We start from the raw sequence: 23,621 nt of genomic DNA, 5'->3' as shown, positions 1-23,621 counted from the left end.
ACCATTTAAACCTTCATTTCTTTCACTTAAGACTCTAATTTTCAGTAGGTTGCAGTGATATATTAATAGATGAGGCTATTTTCATCTTTGTTTTGCCATCAGGACTCCAAAGATGACCAGATCCTTCTTCTAAGGAATAGCTCTTAAATTCTGCATCCATGAATAACCAGATAACTAACGCCTGATTAGTGCTTCATCACTGACAGTATGTTTTCACATATATTAGAGCACTTACGGTTCTTCCTGAACCATTTTCCTTTAACCCAGGCTGTCTCCTTGCCCCTACCTGTAGGTTCAGCCATATGTATATCCACCTCCAAGCAGGACGTATGAATTACTTATTACTCGTAAATCCATTTCACTGAAGAAGGATTTCAGACAAATAACAAAAGATTGACTCAGGATCAACATTAGCTCTACTCTTATCACCTACCTCCCCAGCAAGTGACCAGCTGCTCAGATACCCAGTAACTGGCTCTGACTCCATTGCTCCAGCTCTCGCCTACAGAGCTCACATACTACCATCACCTGGTGCCTGTCTTGTTGGCCCCAAAGACCCTTTATTCCAACTCCCAGATTCCAGATAACCAGGTCTCCTATATCATAATCTGTTCTGAGGAATGGAGAATTCTTGTGGGAAATCTATACAAAAGTTTCTAAGTTTTCCTGTTTAATTTTGCAATAAAAAAAACCAATGGGACCTATCCAATAAATCCTACTAATGAAGTAATGGATTGTCAAGCATAACTGGCCAAAGTGCCTCCTATGTCTTTGAAGCTAATATACAGATTACTTAACAACCTAAAGAATGTAGGTGTAAGCATTGGTGGTTCAGTGGTAGAATTCTCACCTGTCATGTGGGAGGCCTGGGTTTGATTCCCAGCCAATCCAAGAGCACTGCTATTGTGGTATCCGTGGTGGTTCAGATGGTGAAGAATTGCCTGCAAAGCGGGAGTCCTGGATTCGATCCCTGGGCTGGGAAGATCCCCTGAAGGAAGACAATGGCAACCCACTCCAGTAATCTTGCCTCAAGAATCCCCACAAACAGAGGAGCCTGTCAGGCTACAGTCCACGGAGTCCCAAAGAGCCGGACATGACTGAGCGACTAAGCGCAGCATGAAGAATGTAGATATTCTCAGGCTGAGGAAAGAGAAAAAAGCAGGAACCCAAAACTAGTGTTTCACATCTGAATGGTATGTACTAATGTATTTTTTTTTGACTGATTTATTCAGATTTTTCCATTAAAGAATTCCAAAATACAGCTTAATTTTTCTGATACTTACCTGCTCCTTTAGCTTCCCTAAATAATACTGCCCCAATTTGGGGTTACATTTTTATTGTGGTAAAATATATGTAACATTAAAATTTTTTAATGTACAATGCATTGGTATTAATTACATTCGCAAAGTTGTGTGGCCATCACCACTATGAACTTACAAAACCTTTTCATCACCCAAATAGAAACTCTGTACTCATGTTAAGCAGTAAATCATTCTTCCTCCACCCAGCCACTGATAACTTCTGTTCTACTTTTTGTCTCTATCAATTTGTCTGTTCTAGATATTTCATGTAGGTGGGATCTATGGTATTTGTCCTTTTATGTCTAGTATATTTCACTTGTTCTCAAGGTTCATCTTTCTTGTAGCATGTATCAGAATTTCAGTCTTTTTATGGCTGAATAATATTGTATTTATATACCACATTTTATTTATTTGATGGTGCTTGGGTTGTCTCAACCTTTTGGCTAATGTGAGTAATTGTACAGTGTGTACAAGTATCTGTTTTAATTCCTGTTTTCAATTATTTGGGGGTATATACCTAGATATCTAGGAGTTTAATTGCTGGGTCATGTGGTTATTCTATTTTTAGCTTTTAAAGGAGCCTCCAAACTGGCTTCCACAGCCACCATACCACTTTACATTCTCACTAGCAATGTATGAGAGTTCAAATTTCTCCACATCTTCAGCAGTATGTTATTTTGTTTTTGTTATTATATCCATCCTGGTAGGTGTGAAATGGTATCTTATTGTGGTTTTTATTTGCACTTGACTATTGGCTGATAATGTTAAGCTTTCTTTATGAGCTTATTGATAATTTATATATCTTCTTCAGAGAAGTGCCTATTTAATTCCTTTGCCTATTATTAAATTAGGTTGTTTGTCTTTTTATTATTGCATTTTAGGATTTCTTCATATATTCTGGATATTAAACCCTTACCAGATATATGACTGTAAATAACGTTTCCCATTCTGTAGGCTGTTTTTTTAAATAATATCTTTTGATTCAAGAAACTTTTCCATTTTAATGGTCAAATTTGTCTTTTTTTTCTTTTGTTGCTTGTGTGTTCTGTGTCACTGATCCACTTTGAGTTAAATTTTATATATCGTATGAGGTAGGAGTCCAACTTCATTCTTTTGTATAGGGAAATCTAGTTGACCCATTGCCTTCTTTGAGGAAACTATTCTTTCTCCATTGAATGAACCTAGCACACTTGTCAAAAATCAACTGACCACAGATGTTTATTTCTGGACTGTCAATCCTATTCTATATGCTTCTATATCTATCCTAATGTCAGCATCAGACTGTTTTTATTACTGCAGTTTTGTACTAAGATTTTAAAATAAAGAAATGGGAGTTCTCCAACTTTGTTCTTGTTCTTCAAGATTACACTAGCTATTATGGGTCCTTTACAATTCCATATGAATTTGAGGATTGGCTTTTCCACTTCTGAAAAAAAACCAACTTGGAATTTTTATAGGAATTATACTAAATTTCTAAATAGTTCTGAATAATATTTACATCTTAAAAACTGCGTTTTCATGCTTAAGCACTTCAGCAATATGTAAGTTTTAGTAAGTTTAGGAATATCATATACTATATTCCATATAATTTTTACTCTTAAAAGATTCAACCTGCACTGGCATATTAAGTACTCAGAGAAATTTTGTAAGATAGAAGTTTTCAAAATTTACTTTAATTCTGCATTTCCAAATCCATTGACCCCAAAATCTTTTTTCTTAACAGCTATGCTATACTATTGAGCTCTGGAGTCAAAGGGCCCAGTTCAAATTTCAGCTCAACTGCTTACCTATGACATTTATCTAATCCTCATATCCCTCATCCATAAAATGGAAATAATAACTAAAACTACTTCAAAAACTGGTGAGCACTGGATGATAAAATGCATAGAAATCACATACTAAGTACTAAACAAATTTAGCTAAAACTGTTGTTAACAGTTCTCAAAATGAGAGTTTGTAGAACGTAATTTGAAAATGGAATCATAATTATACAATAACAGCATAAAATGCATACTCAAATAATTGCTGCAGGTCTATTATATACAAATGGGAATGTAAAACTTACTGGAAGGCTTTCAGGTAGCACATATTTGTGAGAAGGTTCGCAATCCTGGCAAAGTGTAGCATTTTCATTCAGGGATGAAGGACCATGTAGTGTCACGGCCATTGCTGAGACCTGCTGATGTCTCTATAGATGTTTGCAAACACAGAGACTGTCCAAGAAAGGATAAAGCTAAAGCTGGTGCTCAGAGGCAGATAAAGAAAGGGCAAATGAGAAGGGAGTGCTAAATCATGCCACTTCTCTTACTCCAATCAGTAGTATCTATCTTCCCATTAATATAACCCCGTTTCTCAAATACAAACAACAAAAATGATGCTCTTCATTGTGGTTACTTTCCCCCAAAAAAAGATGAAACAGAAAGTGGAGAATTAAGAGAAAATACTACCAATTGTTTTTCTTTTAAAATGGAGGGTTTGTTGAAACCATACTCTATAAAAGAAGACGTGTGTGTGCCTAGCCGCTAAATCATGTCTGACTCTTTGTGACCACATAGACTAAAGCCCGCCAGGCTCCTCCTGTCCATGGGGTTTTCCAGGCAAGAATGATGGAGTGGGTTGCCATTTCCTTCTCCAGGGGATCTTCTTAACTCAAGGATCGAACCCGTATTTGTCTCCTGCATTGCAGACAGATTCAATACCTGCTGAGCCATTTGGGGAGTCCCATAAAAGAAGATAATACAGAGTAAATACAGCAGACTTTATTTAGGTTGATAGAAAATTCATAGGGAGACAATAAACAACTAATATTGCCATTGTCTATATATTTGTAGAGCTATTCTTCTAAACAGCAAAGTATAGCTGAGCTATTGAAATTCCTAAAGATGATGTTGTTAAAGTATTACACTCAATATGTTAGCAAACTTTGAAAACTCAGCAGTAGCCACAGGACTGGAAAAGGTCAGTTTTCATTCCAATTCCAAAGAAAGGAATGTTCAAACTACCACACAACTGTACTCACTTCACTTGCTTAATAAGGTAATCCTCAAAATCCTTCAGCTACACTTCAGCAGTATGTGAACTGAGAACTTCTGGACGTACAAGCTGGATTTAGAAAAGGCAAAGGAACCAGAGATCAAATTGCCAACATCCATTGGATCAGAGAAAAAGCAAGGGGATTCCAGAAAAACATCTATTGCTTCACTGACTACACTAAAGCCTTTGATTGTGTGGATCACAACAAACTGGAAAATTCTTAGAGAGATGGGAATACCAGACCACCTTTTCTGTCTCCAGAGAAATTTGTATGCAGGTCAAGAAACAAAGTTAGAACTAGACATGGAATAACAGACCAGTTCAAAATTAGGAAAGGAGTATGTCAAGGTTGTATTTGTCTCCCTGATTATTTAACCTATATGCAGAGTACATCATGTGAAATGCTGAGCTGGATGAATCACAAACTGGAATCAAGACTGCTGGGAGAAATAACAACAACCTCAGATATGCGAGATACTACCCTAATGGCAGAAAGTGAAGAGAAAATCAAGGACCTCTTGATGGGGGTGAAAGAGGAGAGTGAAAAAGCTGGCTTAAAACTCAACAAAAGTTGAGAAACTTCTCAGAAAACTAAGATCATGGCATCCGGTCCCAACACTTCATGGCAAACAGATGAAGAAAAAGTGGAAACAGTGACAGATTTTATTTTCTCGGGCTCCAAAACTACTGCAGAGGGTGACTGGAGACATGAAATTAAAAGATGCTTACTCCTTGGAAGGAAAGCTGTGACAAACCTAGACAGTGTATTAAAAAGTCGAGACATCACTTTGCTGACAAAGGTCTGTTTAGTCAAAGCTATGATTTTTCCAGTAGTCATGTATGGATGTATGAGTTGGACCACAAAGAAGGCTGAGTGTTGAAGAATTGATGCTTTTGAATTGTAGTGCTGGAGAAGACCCTTGAAAGCCCCTTGGACTGCAAGGAGTTCAAACCACTTAATCCTAAAGGATATCAACCTTAAATATGCATTGGAAGGACTGATGCTAAAGCCGAAGCTCCAATACTTTGGCCACCTGATTCAAAGAGATGACTCACTGGAAAAAACCCTGATACTAGGGAAGACTGAGGGCAGGAGGAAAAGGAGGCAACAGAGGATGAGATGGTTGGATGGCATCACAGACTCAATGGACATGGGTTTGAGCAAACTCCAGGTGATTGTGAAGGACAGGACCGATGTGCTGTAGCCCATGGAGTTGCAAGGAGGCGGACATGACTTAGCAAATGAACGACAACAAAGTATATTACATATTATTGAAGAAATTTTATAATATGTAATATACTTTGTTGTTGTCCATTTGCTAAGTCATGCACTGGGAAGACCCAGAGGAATTGGGTGGAGAGGGAGGTGGGAGGGGGGATCGGGATGGGGATACATGTAAATCCATGGCTGATTCATGTCAATGTAAGACAAAAACCACTACAATATTGTAAAGTAATTAGCCTCCAACTAATAAAAATAGATGAAAAAAAATTTTATTATCTAAGTATCACTTGTCAGTAATAATTTATCACATTAACACAAGAGAAAATGGAAGTTTTATTAATATTAATGTATAGCTGTGAAACAAATAAACTAAACTCTAATGGCTGAATAGCTCTGTTTCTGTTTTGCAATAAAAATAAATATTTTTTCTACAGGGTACCTTGTCCCACGCTTTTCTGTGATTAAGCTGCCTCTTCAATGCAGTAGTCATCAATTTATAGGATAGCATTTATGGCTCATCAGGAAATCTTTATTCAATCCAGCATTACATAAGTAGGTTGCCTAATGCATTATTCCTTGTAAAAATGTTTATCCTTCCTGAATATGATGATGAGCAGTTGATTTATTTGTTCATGTCTTTTTAAGGATGATTTATCAATGTCAATGATACTTAACAGTTCTGAGAGCAATTAATGTTGCTTCAAGAAAAGTTAATATGGCAGCTCCACTGAAGGTAGCCAGGGAAAACAATACTTGAATGGTTAAGATCATGGACTTTCTGACTGAAACTCTAACAAATCAACCTCAAGAGTTCATTTTATTTTTGTGGGCAAGTTGGAGAAAGAATAGGGTGTACCCACAAAAAAGTATTCCCCTAGTTCAAATGTTACATTTATACAAACTTAACAGAGCCAAGATAATCAATGTAAATCTGACCTCTTTGCTTTTCCTTTTCTTTTGCAGCATGCAATAGTGTAATGTTTTATTTTGATATTACAGAAATTTTAAAGTAAAAGAATTATTTGTTGTGCAAATCAAAATATCTGAATTGAACTATGGCATATTTCTGAATCCATCAAAATCCAAGATCCATTCATGCTGCTACCTCTGATAATCTCTTTGATCAGAAAATCTCAAAACTCTACTCTTGCAAGGTAGCTACAGAAGTCAACTCTTTCAGCAGGATTTGTCTGGCTGCCTAACCCTGGTGATGTAAGGGAGGTGAAATGCAGTTGGTAGGTAAAGAAGCCTCTCCTAGTGGGAGGGGTTGGGAAGTACAAAATGGTGCTGGTGCCAGGTACAACCTCACTTAATCAGAAATTGGAATCTGAGGGTTGAGACAGGAGACTGGAGAAAAAATGACATGAGCTCACCTCTGTTCATGAAAACACCAAAATCACAACTAACTGAGCAACCACAGATGAAAAAAAAAAAAAAAAAAAAAAAGCTAGAATCTACCAAAAAAGATATCCTACATCCAAAGAAGTAGCCATGAGAAGATAGGAGTGGTGCAACTGTGGTAAAATCAAATCCCATACCCACTAGATGGGTGACCCACAAAAGTGAAAATAATTCTATCAGAAAGGTTCTCTCATAGGAGTGGAAGTTCTGAGCCCCATGTAAGGCTTCCCAGTCTGAGTGTCTGGCAACAGGAAGAGGAGCTCCCAGACCACATGGTTTTGAAGACCAGTGGGGTTTGATTACAAGAATTACACAGGAAATAGAAATTGTACTCTTGGAATTTCCACAAGACATTGTATACACTGGAACCCAGGGGGAAAAGCACTGACCTCATAAAGAGCCTGGATCAGACTCATCTGCTTGTGTCAGAGGGTCTCCTATAGAGACAAGGAGCAGCTGTGGCTCAAGGCAGGGACAAAGACACTGGTGGCGATAGTTCTGGAGAGTAGCCCTTGTCATGAGCTCTCCTGAAGCCTACCATTTTCTCACCAAGACCTGGCCCCACCCAACAGCCTGTAGGTTCCAATGCTGGGATGCCTCAGGCCAAACAACCAACAGGGCAGAAACACAGTCCCACCCTTCTGCACAAAGGCTACCTGAAGTCTTTCTAAACCCACAGCTTCTGCTAAACACACACCTTGACATGGCCCTGCTTACCAGTGAGACAAGACCCATCTCCACATGCCAGTGGGCAGGAACCAGTTCCTCCCATCAGGAAGACTGCACAATCCTCTTAGGCCAGCCTCATCCACCAGGGGTCAGACAGCAGAAGCAGGGAGAATACAAGCCTGCAACCTGTGGAATGGAAATTACAATCACAGACAGACAAAATGAGATAGCAGAGGATTATGTCACAGACAAAGAAACAAGATAAAACCCCAGAAGAACAACTAAGTGAAATGGAGATAGGCAATCTATCTCCAAAAGAATTCAGAGTAATGACAATAAAGATGATCTAAGATCTTGGAAAACAATGGAAACAGACCAAGAAGATACAAGAAATGTTTAACAGCATGTAGCTAGAAGAGCTAACAAACAAACAGATGGGGACTGTCACACCCCACTTTCATCAGACAAATAATCCAGATGGATAGATAATCCAGACAGAAAATCAATAAGGAAACACAGGCCTTAAACAATACATTAGACTAGATGGATTGATTGATATTTATAGAGCATTCCATCCAAAAGCAACAAAATACACATTCTTTTCAAGTGCATATGGAACATTCTCCTGATATGGGCTGATCACATAGTGATTGGCCACAAAGTGAAACTCAGTCAATTTAATAAAACTGAAATTATATCAAGCAAGTTTTCTGACCACAATGAAATGAAATTAGAAAATAACTACAAGAAAAAACTTTTTAAACACAAACACATGGAGGCTAAACAGTATGCCACTAAAAAACCAACTGATCACTGAAGAAATGAAAGAGGGTGCTCGCTTCGGCAGCACATATACTAAAATTGGAACGATACAGAGAAGATTAGCATGGCCCCTGCGCAAGGATGACACGCAAATTCGTGAAGCGTTCCATTAAAAAAAAAAAAAAGAAAGAAAAGAAATGAAAGAGGGAATCAAAAAATACCTAAGGACAAATGAAAACACAGCAATCCAAAACCTATAGGAGGCAGTAAAGAGGTTTTATGAGGAAAGTTTATAATCTTACCTCAGGAAAAAAGAAAAATTTCAAATAAACAACCTAACCTTACACCAAAAACAATTAGAGAAGGAAGAATAAAACCCAAAGTTAGAAGAAATTACAAAGATCAAAGCAGAAATAAATGAAATAAACATAAAGAAAACAATAGCAAAGATCAATGAAACTATGATAAAAGCTGATTCTTTGAAAAGATAAACAAAATTAGCCAGACTCATCAAGGGAAAAAAGGGAGACAGCTCAAATCAATAAAATTAGAAATAAAAAAAGAGAGAAGGTACAATAGACACCACAGAGGATCATAAGAGAGCATACAAGCAACTATATGCCAATAAAATGGAAACCTGTCAGAAATGGACAAATTCTTAGAAAGGTATAATTTCCCAAGACTGAACCAGGAAGAAATAGACAAGATGAAGAAACTCAGTTTTGGGCTTCCCTGTTGGCTCAGATGGTAAAGAATCTGCTTGCACTGCAGGAGACCTGGGTTTGATCCCTGGGTTGGGAAGATGACCTGGAGAATCCCATGGACAGAGGAGCCTGGCAGGCTACAGTCCAGGGGTCGAAAAGAGTCAGACAGGACTGAGCAACTTTCACTTTCCCTTACCATTACTGAAACTGTAATTTTAAACTCGTACAAACAAATGTCCAGGACCAGATAGCTAAACAGGCAAATTCTATCAAACATTTAGAGTAGACTATTCCAAAAAGCTTCAGAGGAAGGAATGCTCCCAAACTCATTTTATGAGGCTACTATTACCTGGTATCAACACCAAAGATATCACAAAGAAAGAAAATTACAGGCCAGTATCACAGGTGAACATAGACATAAGAATCTTCAACAAAATATTAGCAAATGGAATCCAACAGGACATTAAAAAGATCAAACACCATGTTGAAGTGGGATTTATCTCAGGGATGCAAGGATTTGTCAATATCCACAAATCAATCAGCATGACACACCAATCAACAAATTGAAGAATAAAAACCGTATCATCACTCCAATAGGTGCAGAACTTTTGACAAAATTCAACATCTATCTATGATAAAAACTCTCCAGAAAGTGGGTGTAGAGGGACCATACCTCAAAATAATAAAGGCCACATATGTATGGTAAACCTACAGCTAAAATTATACTCAACAGTGCAAAGCTCAAAGCATTCCCTCTCAGGGCCTCCACAGTGGCTCAGTGGTAAAGAATCTGCCTGCCAGTGCAGGAGACAAAAGAGATGTGGGTTCAATCCCTGGGTCAGGAGGATTCCCCTGGAGTAGGAAATGGCAACCCACTCCAGTATTCTTACCAGGAAAATTCCATGGACAGAGGAGCCTGGTGGGTCCCAGGGTTGCAAAAAGTCAGACACAACTAAGCATGCATGCACACTCCGTCTAAGATCAGGAACAAGACAAGGATGTCCACTGCTGCCACTTTTATTCAACATAGTTTTGTAAGACCCAGCCACAACAATCAGAGAAGAAAAGGAAATAAAAGGAATCCAAATTGGAAAGAAAGAAGTAGAACTGTCACTGTTTGCAGATGACATGATGCTATGCAAAGAAAATCCTAAAGATGCTATCAGAATACCACTAGAGCTCATCAATGAATTTGGTAAAGTTGCAGGATACAAAATTAATATACAGAAATCTTGAATATTTATACCCCAACAATGAAATATCAGAAAGAGAAATCAAGACATCAATCCCATTTACCACTGCATCGGAAAGAATAAAATACCTAGAAGTAAACCCACCAAGGAGGCAAAAGACTTGTACTTTGAAAACTATGACACTGATGAAAGAAATGGAAATTGGAAGAATCAATACTGTCAAAGTGACCATACTACCCAAGGAAATTTACAGATTCAATGCAACCCCTTTCAAATTACCAATGGCATTTTTCACTAGAACAAACAAAACATTTTTAAAGTTATGCGGTAATACAAAATACCCCAAATAATCAAAGCAATCTTAAGAAAAACAGTGATGGAAGAATCAGACTCCCTGTCTTCAGACTGTACTACAAAGCTCCAATAATCAAAAAGGTATAGTGCTGACACAAAAACAGAAATACATATAAATGGACAGGATAGAAAGCCCAGGAATAAATCTGTGTACTGTAAGACAAGGAAACAGAATTTTGTCAAACAGAACATTGTGATATCCAGTGGATTCGTGGGAGGCTTTTTGCTAGGCCTTGCATCTTAAGAATATAAATGTTCTATCACAGTGGAGTTACCTCTAAGAAGAGTAGTGGTGACAAGATGCTCTCAACATTACACACTGACAGATTCTCCAGGATGACAAGAGACAACTAGCTGGACAATAACAAAGTTACTGCTTAGCATTTTGCCATCTGAAGTTTGTCAGACTAGTATCTGCTATAAAATAACCTATATGGTATATGTATAATAGTATTCCTGAGCAAAATATGGCTTCATTATTTTTAAAAATTTGCATTTGTTTAAATTTTGCCTATAAAACACTAGGTGTGGAGAGAGAAAAATCTGTTGGATATATTCCTCAGTGAAATATTATCCTCATTTTATTTAAATAGGATGTTCTCCACTGTGCTTTTTAGTATAGTGCCAATAATTAAACATTTGTATTACAGCTTCAACTGTAGAGCTGACTTTTTTTTAAAAGATGAGATATTAAACAAATTTAATACCAATTTTTAGGTTGTTTTTTCCTGCAATTCTTACTTTGCATATGTAGCAACTGTAGTAAACAGTTTCAAGAAATGCTCTAGGGAAATACTACATATCTAAAGCTCTTTTTGGTTTTTTGATGTCTGTAGTTGTAAAAATATTTTCCTGTATATAAACTTTAATTTTTTCATTCATTTGTTTATTCTGGCAGTCTGGGTAGAATTAATTATCTTGAAAGTAAATAAAGTTGGGTCATGATTCATTTTATTAACTTTGAGTGATCTCATTTTTCATTTTTAAAAATCCTGATTATTATTTTGACCCCTTCTTTACAAAGAGGTAAAAATCACTTTATAATAGTATAGTATGAATTTATTGTCTGAAGATCAGTGATTTTTCTATACAATCATGAAACTGTAGCTTAAAGAGAACTGTTTCTTTGATCTAGTCTGAGATGGAAATGCTAAATAAGGCTTTCAGGTTTTTCAGTAGCATTATGTTGGTTGAACACTAGGCCAGTTGACCTGTTTCTCAAGACAATATCACAGGTGGCTCAGTGTTAAAGAATCCACTTGCAGTGCAGGAGATGCAAGAAACTTGGGTTTGATCTCTGAGTTTGGAAGATCCTCTGGAAAAGGAAATGGCAACCCACTCCAGTCTTCTTGTCTGGGAAATCCCATCGACAGATGAGCCTGGTGGGCTACAGCTCATGGGGTCTCAAAGAATCAGACACAACTTAGCAACTAAACAGCAACGTGATCAATTAATCTATGAAAGAGGAGGCAAGAATACACAGTGGAGAAAAGACAATCTTTGCAATAAGTGGTGCTGGGAAAAACAGACAAGTGCATGTAAAAGAATGAAATTAGAACACAGAACAGTCTCTAACACCATATGCAAAGATAAACTCGAGATGTATCAAAGACCTAAATGTAAGGCCAAACACTATAAAACATAGGCAAAAAATGGCAGAACATCCTTTGGCATAAATTGTGGCAATATCTTTTTTGATCCACCTCTTAGAGTAATGAAAATAAAAACAAAAATAAAATAAACATAATTAAATGATAAAGCTTCTGCCCAGCAAAGGAAACCATTAAAAAAATTCAAATGAAGTAATCAACAGGTGATTAATCTCCAAAATACACAAACAGCTCATGCAACTCAATATGAAAAAAACAAACCTCCCAACCAAAAAAAAAGGGGGGGGGGCAGAAGATCTAAATAGATATTTTTCCAAAGAAGGCATACAGATGGCCAAAAGAGCACATACAAAGATGCTCACCATCACTGATTATTAGAGAAATGCAAATCAAAACTACAGTAAGATATCACCTCACACTGCTTAGAAAAATCAGAAAATCATCAGAAAAATCTACAAACAATAAATACTAGAGAGGAGGACATGGAGAAAAGGGAACCCTCTTACACTGTTGTTGAGAATGCAAATTGGTGCAGCCAATTATGGAGAACAGTATGCAAGTTCCTTTAAAAACTAAAACTAGAGCTACTATATGATCCCATAATCCCATTCCTGGGCAGACAGAGAAGAACAAATATAATATCACTTATATGTGGAATCTAAAAAAATGGTACAAAGAACTTATTTACAAAATAGAGTCACAGATGTAAAAAACAATTTGTGATTACCAAGGGGGAAAGCCAAAGGCAGGGTGGAGAGGGGTAAATGGAGAGACTGGGACTGCCAATATACACACAACTATATATAACCAACAAGGACCTACTGTGTAGCACAGGAAGTGTCTCAATACTATGCAGTGACTAATATGGGGAAAAAATCTAAAAAAGAGTAGATATAGGTATATGTATAACTGATTCCCTTTCTGTACATCTGAAACACACTGTAAATCAACTATACCCTAATAAATACTTCTTTTTAAAAGTATACAAACAATAAATGCTGAAGAAGATTTGGAGGAAAGGGAACCCTCCTACACTGTTGCTGGGAATGTAAACTGGTACAGCCACTATGGAGAACAGTATGGATATTAATTAAAAAACTAAAAATAGAGCTTGCATATATCCTGAAATTCCACTCCTGGACATATATCTGGAGAAAACCATAATCTGTAAAGATATCGACACCTCAGTGTTCATTGCAACACCATTTACAACAGCCAACACATGGAAGCAACCTAAAATATCCATTGACAGAGGAATGGATAAAGAAGATGCAGTACTTATAAACAATGGAATATGAGCCATAAAAAGAATGAAATAATGTCATTTGCAGCAACATGGATAGACTGAGAGATTATTACACTAAGTGAAATTAGACACAGGTAGACAAATATCATAAGCTATCACTCATATGTGGAATCTAATTTTTAAAAAGGTATAAATGAACTTATTTGCAAAACAGAAAGACTTACAGATATGAAAAACAAACATGTTTACCAAAGTGGAAACATTGTGGGGGTGGGATGAATCAGGAGCTTGGGATAAACATATACACACTACTATAAATAACCTCAGATATGCAGAGGACACCACCTTCATGGCAGAAAGTGAAGAGGAACTAAAAAGCCTCTTGATGAAAGTGAAAGAGGAGAGTAAAAATGTTGGCTTAAAGCTTAACATTCAGAAAACTAAGATCATGGCATCTGGTCCCATCACCTCATGGGAAATAGACGGGGAGACAATGGAAACAGTGTCAGACTTTATTTTTTTGGGTTCCAAAATCACTGCAGATGGTGACTGCAGCCATGAAATTACTCCAAGCTTACTCCTTGGAAGGAAAGTTATGACCAACCTAGACAGCATATTAAAAAGCAGAGACATTACTTTGTCAACAAAGGTCCATCTAGTCAAGGCTATGGTTTTTCCAGTGGTCATGTATGGATGTGAGAGTTGGACTGTGAAGAAAACTGAGTGCCTAAAAATTGATGCTTTTGAACTGTGGTGTTGGAGAAGGCCCTTGAGAGTCCCTTGGACTGCAAGGAGGTCCAGCCAGTCCATCCTGAAGGAGATCAGTCCTGGGTGTTCATTGGAAGGACTGATGCTGAAGCTGAAGCTCCAATACTTTGGCCACCTCATGCGAAGAGTTGACTCATTGGAAAAGACCCTGATTCTGGGAGAGATTGGGGGCAGGAGGAGAAGGGGACAACAGAGGATGAGATGGCTGGATGGCATCACCAACTCGATGGGCATGAGTTTGAGTAAACTCCAGGAGTTTGTGATGGAGAGGGAGGCCTAGCGTGCTGCGATTCATGGGGTCACAAAGAGTCGGACACGACTGAGCAACTGAACTGAACTGAACTGAATATATAAGATAGATAACCAACAAAGACTTACTGTTTAGCACAGCAAACTCTATTCAATATTCTGTGACAACCTATATGAGAAAAGAATCTAAAAAAGAATGAATTTTTGTATCTGTATAACTGAATCACATTGCTATACACTGGACACTAACAACATTGTAAACCATCAATACTCCAATAAAACTAAAATTTGAAAAAAGACAAAAAATAATAAGTATTAGCAAGGATGTGGAAAAAGGAGAATCCTTATACATAGTTGATGAGAATAGTAAATGGGTCAGCCATTATGGAAAACAGTATAAAGATTCCTCAAAATATCAAAAATAGAACAACCACATGATCCAGCAATTTCACTTCTGGGTATATATCTCCAAAGAAAATGAAATCAGCACCTGAAAGAGATATATGCATTCCCATATTTGTTTCAACATATGTGCAACAGTCAAGATATAGAAACAACCTAAGTGTCTACCAGTGGATAAACAGATAAAAAAGAGATGGTGTATATAACATTACCAGTAAATATGAAAAACCTGCCATCTGCAACAACATGAAGGAACCTGCAGGATATTATACTAAGCAAAGTAAGTGAGAAACAAAAAGACATATACTGCATGCACTAACTTATGTGTGGAATCTAAAAAAGTCAAACTCATAGAAACAAAGAATGGAGAGATGGTTGTCAGAGGCCAGGAATGGGGAAAATGGGAAAATATTGGTCAAGGGGTATAAACTTTCAGTTATATGATGAACAAGTTCTGGGAATCTAATGTACAGCATGGTGACTATAGTTAACAATACTGTATTTTATACTTTGAGTGTGCTAAGAGTAGTTCATTAGCTTAGTTGTGGAAATCATTTCCAGTTTGTCCATATATTAAATCACCACACTGTACATCTTAAATATATATGTATTTGTTAATTATATCTCAAAAAAAAAAACTGGAAAAAATAAAAGAAACTGAAGATGACAAAGAGATAGGCAATATTTTTGAATTGGAAGAATCAATATTGTCAAAATGATTATACCACCCAAGGCAAGCTACAGATTCGATGCAATCCCTATCAAATTACCAATGACATATTCCACAGAAGCAGAACAACAAAAATTTTAAATTTGTAATGGAAACACAAAAAACCCTGAATAACCAAAGCAATCTTGATAAAGAAAAATGGAGCTAGAGGAGTTAGGCTCCCTGACTTCAGACAATACTACAAAGCTACAGTAATCAAAATAGTACCATAGTGGCACAAAAACAGAAATATAGATCAATGGAACAGCACAGAAAGTCCAGAAATAAACTCATGCACCTATGATCAATTAATCTACAATAAAGGAGATAAGAATATACAATGGAGAAAACACAGTCTCTTCAATAAGCTGTTCTGGGAAAACTGGACAACTATGTGTAAAAGAATAAAATTACAACATTCTTAATCACCACACACAAAAATAAACTCAAAATGTATTAAGGATCTAAATGTCAAACTGGATACTATAAAACTCAGAGGAAAACATAGGCAGAACGACGCTCTTTGACATAAATTGCGGCAATGTCTTTTTAAATCTGTCTCATAGAGACATAATAAAAACAATAAAAATAAACGAAAACAAAAAACAAATGAGACCTAATTAAACTTAAAAGCTTTTACACAAAGAAAACCATAAAAAAAAAAAAGCAAAAAGACAACTCACAGAATAGGAGAAATATTTGCAAGGGATTAAAGGGATTAAACTCCAAAATACACAAACAGCTCATGCAGCTCAATATCCAAAAAAACAAACAACCCAATCAAACTGGGCATAGGACCTAAACAGACATTTCTCCAAGGAAGACACACAGATGGCCAAGAGGCACCTGAAAGGATGTTCAACATCACTAACTATTAGAGAAATGCAAATCAAAACTACAGTGAGGCATCACCTAACACCAGTCAGAATGGCCATTATCAAAAGGTCTACAAACAATAACTGTTGGAGAGAGCATGGAGAAAAGGGAACCCTTCTACACTGTTGGTGGGAAGGTAAATTGGTACAACCATTATGGAGAACAGTATGGAGGGGTTTCTTAAAAAACTAAAAATAGAGCTACCATATGATCCAACCATATATCCGGAGGAACCCACAATTTGAAAAGACACATGCACCCCAATGTTGATAGCAGCACCATTTACAATAGCCAAGATATGGAGGCAACCTAAATGTCCATCAACAGAGGAATGGATAAAAAGAATATGTGATACATACATACAATGAAATATTATTCAACTATAAAAAAGACTGAAATAATGCCATTTGCAGCAACATGGATGGACTTGTAGATTATCATACTAATTGAAGTAAGTCAGAGACAAATATATACTATCATCTATATGTGGAATCTTACAAAATGATAGAAATGAACTTATTTACAAAGCAGAAACAGATTCACAGACTTAGAAAACAAACTTATGGTTTCCAAAGGGAAAAGGTTGGGGGGGAACGATAAATTCAGAGTCTGGATTAACATATATTCATTACTATATTTAAAATAGATAACTAACAAGGACCTACTATGTAACACAGGGAACTCTATATTCTATAAAAACCTAAATGGGAAAAGAATTTGAAAAGAAGAGATATATCTGTATATATAACAGAGTCACTTTGCTGTACATCTGAAAGTAACACAACATTGTAAATCAATTATACTCCAATAGAAAATTTTAAAACTTTTAAGAAAAGAAATTGTAATGCGATGAGATGACAAGGTGAACAGAAAGTGCTCATGTTGATTTTTTTTCCCTCCTGGTAAAGTAGCCTTACATACAAACTATCAGGGAAGAATACTGACAACTATTCAATTTTCATAGGAAAAAATGTGCTTATTGCATTTTTTTGATCATCAGGGAGATTTCTGAAGCATGCACTTCACACATGAACAATTTCCTTCTCCCAAAAAGTTCAGTATAATTTTGTCTTTTTTTGCTTGTACGTTTGGAGCAGGCAGAACTTTAAAGGTATTTCTAGCTTGGATCTAGCTTGGATCCATACAGAAATAAAAGTGTTATCTTCTTAATTTTCAACGCAATTTCATTTGAAAGTGAAAGTGAAAGTCGCTTAGTCGTGTCCGACTCTTTGTGACCCCATGGACTGAATAGTCTATGGAATTCTCCAGGCCAGAATACTGGAGTGGGTAACCTTTCCCTTCTCCAGGGGGTCGTCCCAACCCAGGGATCGAACCCAGGTCTTCCACACTGCAGGCAGATTCTTTACCAGCTAAGCCACAAGAGAAGCCCTTTCACTTATGTGTGAAATCTAAAAAACGAAAGAGCAAATAGAACAGAACAGAAACACTCATAAGAAGAGAACTACTAGTGGTTGCCAGAGTGGAGGGAAGTGGGAACATAGGCAAATTAGATGAAGGGAATGAAAAGGTACAAATTATCAATTATAAAATAAGTAAGTCATATGAATGTAATGTATAGTACTATATATTGTCAATAATACTGGAATACAGTCAATAATATTATGAAAATAATGAATCATTATACTATATACCTGAAACTAACATCATATTGTAAGTTAACTATACTACAGTTTAAAAAAAGGCATTCAAATAGTACACCATTGTTGCAGCATGTTAATACAGAACTCTTCAGAATCTTAATTTACTTGAGCAAACCCGGTATAAACCCATGCCAAAGAGTGGGAAAGCAGGTTGGCAGCCAGAGAACTAGCAGCCAAATGGTTCCTCACTGGCAGTGGCATCTGGATGGGAGGTTGGCTTGCCTCCGGGACTCTTGGCCAAAGCACTGTTGTCTATACAGACGGCTGTGTATCTGTTCAGGAGTCCAACAACTGTGTGTATGTATTTTGGTAAGCTTTTATTTCTGGGCCAAAGATTTTCATGGCATTTTTACATCTGTTGGCACCAATTCTATATTCAGCTCCCCCCTTCCTCACCCACAGTTACATTTTAGTTTTAGATGAAAAACACTGCACATAAATGGAAATGCATTAAGAAAATAAATTTCTTGAGATTTTTTTCTTAAATTCAATAAAACATATGTAGGTATGGCACTGACATTATTCTAGTTGGACTGTCTTCCTTTCTCAAGCCTTGAATAATGTGGAAATTCCCAAACACAAAGCAAAAATATCCTTGATCTTCATAAGATTTAGATAGAACCTAAGTATAAAACTATCAGAAGTTACTATCATCATCAAAAGTATAATGGACCATAAAGAAATTTAAAGTCAAGTTATTCTTTCAAAGTTCTAGAGAAACAAAATCATTTTATAATTTTATAAATGTAGTTCCTGCAATATAACCACAGGAACTGCCACACATCTAATCAACTAGCTTGTCAAAAGTTCTGTTTTGCAGGGTTTCAACTTCTCAACCTTTTAAGACTCTGCTACCTCCAAATTACTTGTTTCAAGGTCACTCACTCTCACACTAATATAATTCAACCAACATCTATCAAATAGCCCCTTTATACAGAATGTATACAGGGGATACAGAGATATCTCACCGCAAACATTTATAACTTTTTTTTGATGAAGAAAGTTGAAACAGACTTTTAAACAAGTGACAAGAGCACCAGGACAAAAAAAAGTAAAAGCCAAGTGGAGGCCCAAAGTACCATATGGCATATTCCAGGAATAGGACAATAAAGAAATGAACCCCATTTTGATGTGAAACATTTCAGTTGAGCTTAGTGCTTTAAAGCTAGAAGGGTCTGTGGAAATCATGTAAGCCAAAATTATTCTTCTATACTTTTGATGAGGAAACTGATGGTCAAAGAGAAGTAATTTGGGGGCTTACATGGTGGTCCGGTGGCTAAGGGCTTCCCAGGTGGCTCAGTGGTAAAGGATTTGCCTGCCAATGCAAGAGATGCAGGTTCAATTCCTGGGTCAGGAAGATCCCCTGGAGTAGGAAATGGCAACCCACTTCAATATTCTTGCCTGAAAAATTTCAAGGAGAGAAAAGCCTGGAGGGTCATTGTTCACAGGGTTGCAAAGAGTTGGACACAATTGAGCACATACGTTCTGATGTTTAAGAATTTGCCTTTCAATGCAGGGGACATGGATTCAATCCCTGGTTGGTGAACTAAGACCCCACATGCTAGCAGGGCAACTAAGCCCAAGCACCCAAATGAAATATCCCACATACCACATCTCGACACAGCCAAATAAATAAGAAGTGATTTGGTCACAGTCACAAAATAATAAGTATGGGGACTCAGATCCAGTTCTCTCTCAATGCTACTCCTCATGATTTGAGAGTTAGAGCATACTTAAAGGAAGTTTGCATAGAAATCCTTTAAAATGCCATGGCTAGATTTCCAAGATAATAATAAACAGTGAACCAAGAAGAGGTAATCACTGTGCAACGTAAATGAGAGGTGGAATGGAGTTACTACAATTACAAGAAATCTTCTTTGACTAGAGTGTTGGGACAGGACCCCAGAAATATCACTCAGTTCCAGCCTATAGATATTGCAATTGATAATGAAAAAAGCATCTGAATGAAAAAAGCATCTGCCACAACTTTTCTCTCCCTATGGCTTGTAGACATCTCTGTGGAGAGAGGAGGTGTGTCCAGAAGCTTATAGACGACTATGATGTTATCTCCATCCTCTTAGTGACCATGTTGTTATTTTTTTAGTTGCTAAAACATGTCCAACTCTTTTGTGACTTCATGGACTGTAGCCTTCCAGGCTGCTCCGTCCATGGGATTCTCCAGGTAAGAATACTGGAGCGGGTTGCCATTTCCTTCTCCAGGGTATCTTCTCAACCCAGGGATCAAATCCATGTCTCATGCATTGGCAGGTGGATTCTTTACCACTGAGCCACCAGGGAAGTCTCTTAGTGACCAGAGTGTCATAAAAAATGGCTCCCCCTCAGATATACTACTTAAATGTCACTCATCAGCATCCCTCTGAAAAAGACTGAGGGCTCCATGGTTTGAAAGAGGGTGTTACACATGTTTAAATAAGAAGTCTTACTGTGTTAAGCTGAAGTTACCGTACACAGTAAATACAGTGTAGTCTGTATTGAACACTACTGAGAAAAGCTCTTATCCAACTTGGTCTGAGCAAACTAGATTGTTTTCTGAATTAAACTAGGTAATCAGCACTTGATGGACTGGAGCCCTGTTGAACTGATAATCAATATACAAAACCAATTTAAAGAGGTTGAAGGATGACCAGACCAGAAGGACCTCTTCATAACCTAAAAGAATTAGCAAATCTGAAGGAAGAAAACATCACTTAGAAAGGAGGTTAATCAACTACAAAGAAACACAGAAAAAAAACGAAGATGTGTATATGGGCAGTGTCCATCCTGGGCAAGAGTGCCCTGGGCAAGGACCCACCTACATTATTCATGCCTTTTTATTTTCTGTATTTTCTAGTATTTTGACATCTAGGGCCTTAAGGAAACTGGAGAGTCCTCCCTTCCTAGTGCTAATTCCAAGAGAGAGCAAACAACTTAAAATGACTACACTTTCACAAGCAAACCACCCAATATTCAAAGCCCATACCCTCAACTTCCTTCTTTACATAGTTTTTACACTCTGGGCCCATTATCCACCAGCCCTAATCACCCCAGGGTCGGTACTAGAAAAGCAGAGACAGTTCCTAACCCCTGAACCTGCTAAAATTATTCAAACTAGCCCATCCTAAACCTGCTCATCCTGCCTCACCTACTTCTCTCAGAATAACGGCTCTTGCCCTTCCTCCTGAGCTACGCTGGTGCCTCCCTGTAAAGGTATATACTGTGTCATTTATTTCTAGGGATTTGTGCATATAAAACTTCTTCCCTCATATCAGTCATTTCCATGTCTGTATGATTGCGTATCACTAACCATACCTGATTAAAACAAAGCCCCTGTACATTTTAAAACCACCATTCTGGTGCAGTGACAATGGGCTCACAAATCTCTCTTAGCCTGAAGACTTTGAAAAATCTAAACAGACAAATACCTTTCACTGTTTTCCTGTCCATTCCAATCCTCTGCTCTAATTTGGCATCTCAGGTGGCATGTCTTAGGAAGAGGATTCTGGATCAGTCCCTACCATTTTCCTAATTTAACATATTAAGTAGATATTTATAATATAAGCAATAATAGATTTCTAGGTATTTACATCAGTCTTGTAAGCCTGGTTACTATGACTCTGTTCCTAAAAGATCTCCTAATCGGACTTATCAGTCTTGGAAGCCTAAGTGTTGAGGACCAAAATCTAGAGGCTTGTTTCTCAAAATGTGTTCCTCAAACTAATAGCAGCAGCATTACTAAGGGCTTGTTAGAAATTCAGAATCAAATCTCAGGCCCCACTCTAGACCTACTGAATCAGATCTGTATTTTAAAGATTCCAGACTTAATGCAAATTAAGACTTTGAGAAATACTATTCTAGAGCAAAGAGAAGCAAACTTCTTCCAGAAAGGATTAAATAGTGAAAATTTTAGGTTTTGTAGGATATATGATCTTTGTAGAAATTTCTAATCTCTGCCATTTTAGACCAAAAGAAGTCATAGACAATATGGAAACAAAAAAGCATAGCTATGTTTCAAAGGACTTTATTTATGGGCACTAAAATGTGAATTTCATATGATTTTCACATGTCACAAAACATTAAAAAGATTGTTAACCATTTAAAAATGTGAAAACCAGTCTTAGCTTTCAAAGACTTACAATAGTAAGTGGCAGGCCAAATTATCCTACTGGTGATAGTTTGCCCACCCCCAAATCTAGACCATGGAAAATTTAATTAAAAAGTTAATAAAGTTATTCTTTCAAGTGAGGCATTACCTATTTATCCACCCTAAAACACCATGTGCCAAGTGAGATGCTTCCTCTTTAAATTTCCAGAGCTGGATTACATTTTTTGTTTTGATAATTAACATTTCAAATTAAAATCTTATAGGAACACAAGGATTCTAGAACACAGATGCAGAAGCTAACAGAGAAAGAGCTCCCTTCCTAGTGGAAGAGCACTATAATCTGAAATATCAGTACTTTAGCCAAACATACCATTTCCAACTTATTTCACATGGTTTCCTGAACTGACAGAAGCAATGAGGAAGTGACAGACCATTAGCCTTACTACAACCACACACTCACACGCAACAAGAATCATCAAAGCTTACTTATAAAGTACAGACAGAAGCAGGCATGGAGTACCTATTGCCTGATTTTCAATCCTTGTTTATAACAAGGGCCAAATGACAACAACATTCTGGTGTCTTGGTTTTCTTCCAGCATTTGTGCAGCAGGCTCTCTATTTGGAGGTGTGCCACAAGCACCCATCAGCTCTGACACCATCTAGTTCATCTGTCAACCACAGAAATGGTCTGGCCATCTCCAATGGTTTTATTTTTCCCCAAAGAGATAAGGCAATTGACCCTACAATTCCAATTAGTGACCTAACAATGAGTTGCTGAATTCGGAATATCATTTTTACTGTTGAATTATTAGCTATTTCTCTAATTGGATTAACTAAGAAAAAAAAAGGTATTTCCATAGTAATACTTGAAGTGGAAACTTCAAATAACTCTATAGCCCCCATGGTGATGCACTTAAGTTTCCTGATATCCATTTCACCATAATAGTCTGTAATGTGAATTTTTACTTTTTATATTAAATCTTATTACATAAGTTTCTAATTTTATATATTTATTCTCCATTCTAAAGCTTGAAGACACACATATGTGCATATGAATCACCTAGGGACATTTTTAAACATGCCAGTGCCCAAGGGGCTCCTAGTGGTGGGTCCTGAGATATTCATTTAAAAAAAAAAAAAACCTTCCAGGTTATTCTAATATATGATAATTGGAACCACTGCTTTTGTGATTACCAAAATTATTAAATATCACCACTTTTTCCTGAAAGTTTTGTAAGTCATCTTTTGTTACAATTATAAAAACTTAGAAACATATTTTTAAAAATTAGGATTCTTCATGAAAATGACTTCCAGAATGTTCTTAAGATCAGAATTGATACAAGTGAAGCTATAA

General features: G+C 37.0%; 2 non-coding genes across 2 annotated transcripts; both read left to right on the top strand.

Annotated features, from left to right (window-relative positions):
• Window positions 1–820: 820 nt before the first annotated feature.
• On the top strand, window positions 821–891 carry TRNAD-GUC (transfer RNA aspartic acid (anticodon GUC)). Its single transcript has one exon. It is a non-coding gene; the product is annotated as a tRNA-Asp (tRNA).
• Window positions 892–8,460: 7,569 nt separating this feature from the next.
• On the top strand, window positions 8,461–8,567 carry LOC136173832 (U6 spliceosomal RNA). The gene has a single exon (XR_010664312.1). It is a non-coding gene; the product is annotated as a U6 spliceosomal RNA (small nuclear RNA).
• Window positions 8,568–23,621: the final 15,054 nt, after the last annotated feature.

Source organism: Muntiacus reevesi, chromosome 8, assembly GCF_963930625.1.
Source record: "Muntiacus reevesi chromosome 8, mMunRee1.1, whole genome shotgun sequence".
Classification (NCBI taxonomy): domain Eukaryota; kingdom Metazoa; phylum Chordata; class Mammalia; order Artiodactyla; family Cervidae; genus Muntiacus; species Muntiacus reevesi.
The sequence above is the reverse complement of the archived record's forward strand: the minus strand, read 5'-3'. Positions and strand labels throughout refer to the sequence as shown.